We start from the raw sequence: 8,850 nt of genomic DNA on the forward strand, positions 1-8,850 counted from the left end.
GTTCTCGTCTCAAGAATGGGATATGCTGGGTGCCGGAGTGGCTCACGGGTTTCAGCCTCTGCCTGCAGCTCAGGTCATGGGTCCTGGGTCTCACAGTCCTGGGATCGAGGCCCACGTCAGCGGAGGGGGGGGGGTCTCTGCTGAGCGGGGAGCCTGCTTCCCCCTTTATCTCTGGCTGCCTCTCTGCCTACTTGTGACCTCTCTCTCTGTCAAATAAATAAATAACAAGTCTTTCAAAAAAATAAAAAGAATGGGCTATGTTATCAGAAATCACAGGATCCATGCCACTCATGCAGGGACGTGCTATCCATACTCCGCTCACAAAGGGACCTGAGATACTAGCAAGTTCAGACATCATTTCTTTCAATTCCTTGTATGGATACCAAGACCATTTTCTTTTTGCCTTAAAGGCTTCTTAACTGATTGGCTGATTGATGGATTTGAGAGAAAAAGGGGTGAGTGGGGAGAAGCAGAGGGAGAGACAGAATCTTCAAGCAGACACTGCCCTATAGACACAGCCCTATGAGGAGCGCAGCCACAGGACACGGAGACCATGACCGGAAGCAAAACCAAGAGCCTTAGGCTGAAGCCAATGAGACACTGAGTCACCCGATTTTTTTTCGGACTCTGGGCTCTCTTGTCCCACCTCTTGCAGAAGTCCCTGAGATCTGGGGGCTCATTCTGCCCTCCAAGCCCCAACCCTCCTGGTGGCCAACGCACTGACTCATGTCTCCTCTGATTCACCTCAGGGGAAAAATGGTTCAACCAGGAAGAGGAGGAAGACCTCGGTGCTGATGGCCAAGCGGGCCAACAAGCTGCAGGCCGCAGTAGATCACCTGGTGCCTGCCGTCATCAGACAAGATCTACACTGTGTCCACATCTTTCTGGACACATACCGTCACGTTGCCACCACCCAGGAGGTGCTGGACCTCCTCTTTGCAAGGTGAGCACCCTCCCCTCCCCTAACTGCTCTGTGGGATTTGGCCAATTCCTGGTTGTGAGACTTTGGCAGGTCCCCAAGCTTCCCCAAGCTTCCCTTGCTCCTAACTGGGGCAGAGGTATTAGAGGGACTCAGTGGGGTCTTGTAGGGAAAGGACACCAGGGAGCCTGCGCCAGTGGAAAATTCTGCTGCAGGGCCTGTGGGCATGCTCTTTGCTCATTCCTGTGCCCCTCGTGAGGAAGCCTCTGCCTCATCCCTGACTCTCACTATGATCTAGAGCTGGGCTCCTTTGCCACTGAAAGGGAGATCTGAGACTCCTTCTGGGGTCTGTGTCTGGGTGAATCCAGAGCAAGCATCCCTGGGGGTGAGCAGGGGCCAGGCCCACTCAGATGTCGGTGATGGGCTGGTTGGGGCCTTTTTATTCAGCAAGCATTCAGGGAGCCCCGGAAGGTGGAGGCGATTATCTAGGACTGAATGGGATCCCTGCACAGAACAGAGAGCACCCCAGGGCTGCAGGCTAGTCGAGGGTCAGGCGGGGAGAGCCAACATCCACAGATAGCTCATGCGATGCCCCCTGGCCTTCTCTAGATTCGGATGTGTTTATTCCAGCTACAACGAGGTCGGCGGACCCCAGCAGCAGCGCAACATGTGAGTAAGCTTTGGCTGCTTTAGGAGGGCCTTCACTCTCCACCAGGGTAGAGAGGGTCCTGTGAGTTCGAGGGGCTGCTGGACCTTCACACTCACCTCGTTATTCTTGCTTTATGGTAAATGTCTGAGAGCTTCTACTGGAAACTGGGAAGGTGCCCTGGGGAGCTGGGGTAGGTGTGTGAGCACTGTGGGAGAGCAGAGGGGGATGGAGGACAGCTTCAACCCCTGACAGGGTCATGCTCCATCCCTGCCCCCTCCCAGTCCTCTCTCTGCCCCAATTCTGGGACCCAGAATGCAGGATTTAGGAACCATCACACAGCATTCTGTTGGCACCTGCACGCTGGGTGCTCAGAGGGGGCTCAGGGAGAGTGGTGACCCAGTAGAGCCCAGGGAGCAGCAGACATCCCACACCCTGTGGGAGGTGAGTGTCAGTGGAAACAGACCCACTCTCATGGCACCTAGTGAATGGGCACAGGAGGTAACGGTGGAGGTATGGGGAGGGTCCTGGGAAGGCCTGGCTAGAGACAGAGTCCCTTTGTTCCCTCCTCGGTTGGATCTTCATGGAGCAGAGGTGAGTGCAGTGAGGATAATGAAGAGGCCAGACACCACCCCTCCCTGGGCACATGCAGTTGAAATCAAGTGGCTCGTGGGCAAGGAGACAGACTGAGGAGTGTGTCCAGCTCCCCTAAGAAGTCCAGAAATGCTCACCCCATTGATCAAGGACTCCCACTCCTAGCGGCTTTTGGCCAGCCTGCCGTGTGGCAGCAGCCCTGTCTCGGGTAGGACTGCCAGGTCGCAGGTGGACAAGGAGTCCGACTGGTCTCAGACAGGAGCTGGAAGCCCAGGGGCCCAGGTTCCCAATGTGTTCCCTGGGATTTGGGTTTGGATGTGTACCCTGTCCTCTGACTTCTCTGCCTCCATGTCTGTCCCCAGGGCCGTCTATGCCATCCTTAACACCTGGGTGGAAAAGTATCCAGGGGATTTTGTGCAGCCTCCAGAGTTTTCCAGCTTGCACACACTGCTGGCCTACCTGCAGGTCAATGTGCCAGGCTCGGACCTGCAGCGCCGAGCCCAGCTTCTTCTTCCAGAAAGGCAACGCGCTCCCAGAAAGGCCACGGAGCCAGAGGCTGGGGGTGAGGAGGACTGGGGGTGACTGATGTGGGCCTGAGGAGGAGGCAGGGTGGGCCACCCTGAGGAAGCCTCCATACATTGTAGTTGGGCCGAGGAGAGTGAGTCATCTCAGATCTCTGTCCCCATGGGCTTCCGTTGGGGACACCTTCCAGGGGCTGGGTCTTGAACGCAGGCCACGCTGAGTGGTAGGGAAAGGGAAAGGCAAAAGGGAAGTCAATCAAGCTAATGATGCTTTCTCTTCTTGGAGCTACAGCACCGGCCCCAGAGCAAGATCAGGACATGCCTCAGGAAGTCGTTCCAGTAGCCATTCTGGCACCCGCTGCACCTCTGGGGCCTGAGCTGGTCCCCACCAACCCTGCTGCAGCGACTCATATTGGGTCAGGAAGACCAGTGACCCCCCCTGACCCATTGGGGCCAGGGCAGTTAGTCATCAGGGCCCTCGTTCACTTCTCTGCGACAGAAGAGCCACCTGGCCTTTTGCCGTTTCTGGATGACCAGCAGGGTCCTGCCCCCGAGCTGCCGCCCCCTGCCTCCGTGGAGCAAGCAGGCTCGGTCCCCGAGCTGTCGCCCCCTGCCTCTGTGGAGCAAGCAGGCTCCGTCCCCGAGCTGCCGCCACCTGCCTCCGTGGAGCAAGCAGGCTCCGTCCCAGAGCTGCCGCCCCCTGCTTCCGTGGAGCAAGCAGGCTCCGTCCCCGAGCTGTCACCCCCTGCCTCCGTGGAGCAAGCAGGCTCGGTCCCCGAGCTGTCGTCCCCTGCCTCTGTGGAGCAAGCAGGCTCGGTCCCCGAGCTGTCGTCCCCTGCCTCTGTGGAGCAAGCAGGCTCGATCCCCGAGCTGCCGCCACCTGCCTCCGTGGAGCAAGCAAGCTCGGTCCCCGAGCTGTCACCCCCTGCCTCTGTGGAGCAAGCAGACTCCGTCCCCGAGCTCCCGCCACCTGCCTCCGTGGAGCAAGCAGGCTCGATCCCCGAGCTGCCGCCACCTGCCTCCGTGGAGCAAGCAAGCTCAGTCCCCGAGCTGTCACCCCCTGCCTCTGTGGAGCAAGCAGACTCCGTCCCAGAGCTCCCGCCACCTGCCTCTGTGGAGCAAGCAGGCTCGGCCCCTGAGCTGCCGCCCCCTGCCTCTGTGGAGCAAGCAGGCTCGGTCCCCGAGCTGTCGTCCCCTGCCTCTGTGGAGCAAGCAGGCTCGATCCCCGAGCTGCCGCCACCTGCCTCCGTGGAGCAAGCAAGCTCGGTCCCCGAGCTGTCACCCCCTGCCTCTGTGGAGCAAGCAGACTCCGTCCTCGAGCTCCCGCCATCTGCCTCTGTGGAGCAAGCAGGCTCGATCCCCGAGCTGCCGCCACCTGCCTCCGTGGAGCAAGCAAGCTCGGTCCCCGAGCTGTCGTCCCCTGCCTCCGTGGAGCAAGCAGGCTCGGTTCCTGTGCTGCCGCCACCTGCCTCTGTGGAGCAAGCAGGCTCGGCCCCTGAGCTGCCGCCCCCTGCCTCCGTGGAGCAAGCAGGCTTGGTCCCTGAGCTGTCACGCCCTGCTTCTGTGGAGCAAGCAGGCTCGGTCCCCGAGCTGCCGCCACCTGCCTCCGTGGAGCAAGCAGGCTTGGCCCCTGAGCTGCCGCCCCCTGCCTCCGTGGAGCAAGCAGGCTTGGTCCCTGAGCTGTCACGCCCTGCTTCTGTGGAGCAAGCAGGCTCGGTCCCCGAGCTGCCGCCACCTGCCTCCGTGGAGCAAGCAGGCTTGGCCCCTGAGCTGCCGCCCCCTGCCTCCGTGGAGCAAGCAGGCTCGGTCCCCGAGCTGTCACGCCCTGCTTCTGTGGAGCAAGCAGGCTCGGTCCCCGATCTGCCGCCCCCTGCCTCCGTGGAGCAAGCAGGCTCGGCCCCTGAGCTGCCGCCCCCTGCCTCCGTGGAGCAAGCAGGCTTGGTCCCTGAGCTGTCACGCCCTGCTTCTGTGGAGCAAGCAGGCTCGGTCCCCGAGCTGCCGCCACCTGCCTCCGTGGAGCAAGCAGGCTTGGCCCCTGAGCTGCCGCCCCCTGCCTCCGTGGAGCAAGCAGGCTCGGTCCCCGAGCTGTCACGCCCTGCTTCTGTGGAGCAAGCAGGCTCGGTCCCCGATCTGCCGCCCCCTGCCTCCGTGGAGCAAGCAGGCTCGGCCCCCGAGCAGCAGCTTGTGCTGGCTGCAGCTCCAGAGCATGGCTCCCCCTCCCCTGTCATTTCCTTCTTTATCCTATTTGTGTTCTGTGTTCACCTCTATAATTACTTCCTAGATCTTATTTATTAAATAAAGTAGAATTTGAGTTTACATAAAATTTGACTCGCATCCTTTGCAGTGGGATATGAAGGTCTCATTCGGTCCATTCAGAGTGTTGCACAACCAGGTAGTTCTACAACGTTTCCGTCACAGAGACCCCCGCGCTCCTCATCGCTCACTGCTCAGTCCCTCCCCCAGTCCCTGCAACCACTGCTCTTCTCTCTGTCTCGGCCACTTCATCTCGACTTGGATTTTCCTCTGCCTGGAATCCTACAATATGGCCTTCTGTGTGTGTCTGCAGAACAGAAGAGTGATTCCCCTCTTTTCAAACTTTTTTAGAGACGATGCAGGTTCTTTTCGTTATTCTGAATTTTCTGCCAAAACAAACAACGAAACAGCACAACACAAAACAAATCACTCTTTTGTCTGGTCCACCGCCAGCCAACTGCAGAGAAAGACCCTCCCTTTGAGAACGAGCAGAGCTGCTACCCTGTGTGTGGTGCCACATGCTGGAAAGAGCTGCCGGTACCCTCAGAGCAGTGGCCCTCCCAATACCTGGTTGTGTTTACCGGTCTGCACACAACACACGACCCCCAGGAGTCCACAGAATAGTGACCTTGCACTGATAGACACTCTTTCGATACAGGCAGACCCCCCAAATAGATTTCATGATCCCATGTACGGTTCACCTGAAATATCATTGTTCCTCGTGATTCACCTGAAAATGCTCCGAACACAAGCGGTAAAGAGCTGACTGCAGAGCTGGCCCGGAACACCAGGTAACGAGAACTAAAGGAGCGCCAGCACGGCCTGGCCACCAGCAGTGGGGTGCGCACGCTCGGCTCCTGAGCCGCCGAGGAGACCACTGCTCCCCCACTGGTGTGGGATGGGGCCTTTCTGACATGCTGGGTTTCAAGTGACAGGTCAGTGTACAGGCTGAGTACTCCAGAGGATAGATGAGTTCCCTCTGCTGGCTGACCCCTCACCAATAGATAGAACGGTCATGGTTTCATAGCAACCATTCCAATCTATGCCTCCAGGGCCCTGAGATACGAATTCTGTTACTGTTTCAGGCCTTTTTGGTCTTTTTCACTACCACAAGGACAAGTCAGTAAGTTAGATGGTAGACAAATGAATTCCATTCATCCTGGCTTTTTCTGCTATTCTTTACGTGAAAGTACTTTAAAAATGTATATGTATCTATATCTATATGTATATAGATATAGATATAGATATAGATCTATATATCACATAGCACCATATAAATGCTAGTTATTACAAATTACATCCAAATGAAGCTAGATGTCTCAGAAACTGGCATTCTTATTGTTTATTTTTATTTTAAAAAAATCAGTCATTTTCCTACTTGGCTCAGAATCAGAATGTTTCATCATAGTTCAGTTTTAGGATTCCTCTAAAGTGATCTAGAAACCAAGACAGTAATACACATTCTTCCAACTTCAATACCAAAGTATATACAACACTCATCAGGAGGCTGAAACACTTTCATGACCAGACAATGACCAACGACAGAATGTCCCGGTGGGTGACAGTCCTGAAGGTGGCGAGAAGACCTACTCTCGGACACCAGTGGTTTGGCTGAAAGAGTCTCTCATGTCCAATAAAACTGAGTTTTGACATCCCGCCTTTTTAGAGAGACTTACAAGATCAAGAAAGGGGTTTTAGAAAAGCTTCTCAAAAGGCCCCACACTCTGACCTGTTTTTTTCTGGTGAAAAATGCACATGAAGTCTAAGCATGTACACGTGGTGGTAAATGACAGCTTTTCTAAAGCAAGAGCATGAACCTCCAAATCTCATGGCTGGTCCACTTGAGAACCTTGTTAATAGTAATGGACAGAATGGCTTTATTCGTTTTTATAAACAGATACACCATGTCTTTTTAGCTTAGTTCTTACTATTAAATTTACCTTTGCTAAGGTAAATGGTTTATTTTTTAAGAATGTTTTAATTTTTTAAAAATTAAAAAAAAAATCTTTTTTACAAACTCATGGCCCGGAGATCAAGACCTGAGCTGAGATCCAGAGTTGGATGCTTAACCGACTGAGCCACCTAGATGCCCCTTAAATTTATCTTTTAAAATATAATAACCTAAGGAAAAAAATACCCTTTTCTTCAATAACTTGATATGCCATTGCCACTTTCATCTCTGACCAGGACCTTCCCCCTCACACCGTGGACGAGTGAATTTACTGTGTTCCATATTGAGAAATGTTGTCACTACGATTATTCCATGAAACGCTGTCAGTACCTTGGAAGTTCAAGCCACATGACCCACGACGGGGACCAGCTGGAGTCATACTCATTCTCGCTGAAGGTGCCTGGCTGCTCTTGGGTAGCCTGGGCTGCCTCCTCCACAATCTGGACCTCAAGTGCTTTCAGGACAACAGCAGGGGGCGTGGCGCTGGCTTTTAGCATAGCCATGGCCTCACTGTGACTTCAATTGGTCCAATCAATGCCATTGATATTCAGCAATATATCACCTGTCCAAAGGAATAAACAAGAAAAATGAGATGAGCTACCAAGTCATTATCTTCCCTACACATTCTGTTATTTGTAATTTTGTCACATCTCTGTCATTCTTACGATATCGAGGGAAAAATCCAATTCATGGAAAACATTCCAAAACAACTCCAAACTTTAAGATAATTTCATCATATATGGGAAAAAATGAGGCTTGAGGCACTGTGATTCGACTGGAAGTCCAAGTCATTAGACCTCGTTTTGCTAATGTGCAGGACCTGGGCATGTTCATTTCTCTTCTCTGGGCTTCAGTGATTTCTATAGTTCTTTCCTGCTCAAAAATTATTTGATCTTTTGCTCTTAGAAATGAATTTTTAACATATCCTGTTTTGGAGTTACACAGTTTTATAGATAAAGATAGTCCTACAGAGTTTGCTCAGCGTGAATGTATCAGAATACTTAGAAGAGATCCTTGGGTCTACAGAAAGAAATGAAACTTGTGATTAGAGCATCTTTTGCTTAAGGAAGAAAAAAAAGTGCTTGTTGCCCTGCCAAGTAATATAATAAAAAAAAAAGGGCAACAAGGATTATATAAAAGGTTAGGAAAGAAAAGATGAGTGTTCTATTTTTTAGAGGGTTTTTTCCAACATAAAATAATCCAATGATCTAAATAAACATTAGAAAATGATGGAAAGGGTGCCTGGTTGGCTCAGTGGGTTAAAGCCTCTGCCTGCAGCTCAGGTCATGATCCCAGGGTCCTAGGATCGAGCCCGCATAGGGCTCTGCTCAGCCGGAAGCCTGCTGCGCCCCCCACTCCCCGCCTGCCTCTCTGCCTACTTGTAATCTCTGTCTGTCAAATAAATAAAATCTTTAAGAAAAATAACGGAAACATCATCAAACTGCAGCAATTTTCCTTCCCATTAGGCATTTTTCTAACTTTAGAGAGAGGATTTACACTTATATATGGAAGGGACACTTTACAAGATTTTTTAAAAATCATATTTAATGGAAAATTTGGGGAATATTTGTTATTTTTTTCAAACATGACTTGCACAAAGGGAGAAGATGGGAACAGTTTCACTGTTCCCAGCCCTCCCTATCTTACCTCTCTTGATGCGGCCGTCACGTGCCAGACAGCCATGAGGTGGCACACTGGTTACAAAGATGGGCAGTTCACCACTCTTGCTTCCTCTGCCCCCTGCCACTGTCATTCCCAGGGACTCATGTGGTTCCTTCTTTACAGTAATGTGTTTTTCTTGGCATGTAACACACTGGTAAGATCCTAACACATGAGAAGAAAATTTATTGGATAAAAATTATACATAGCTGAAGTAAAGTAAGGAAACTGAAGGAAAAAAATACCATAGCAATGATAAAGTCACTGTTAAAATCAGTTACTGTAGAAATAACACACAGTTCTTCAT

General features: G+C 52.5%; 1 pseudogene; it reads right to left on the minus strand.

The window, feature by feature from the left end:
- The window catches only part of LOC122906938, a 127,749-nt pseudogene that overhangs the window by 15,956 nt on the left and 102,943 nt on the right, over positions 1–8,850 (minus strand).

This window comes from Neovison vison, chromosome 5, assembly GCF_020171115.1.
Source record: "Neovison vison isolate M4711 chromosome 5, ASM_NN_V1, whole genome shotgun sequence".
NCBI lineage: Eukaryota > Metazoa > Chordata > Mammalia > Carnivora > Mustelidae > Neogale > Neogale vison.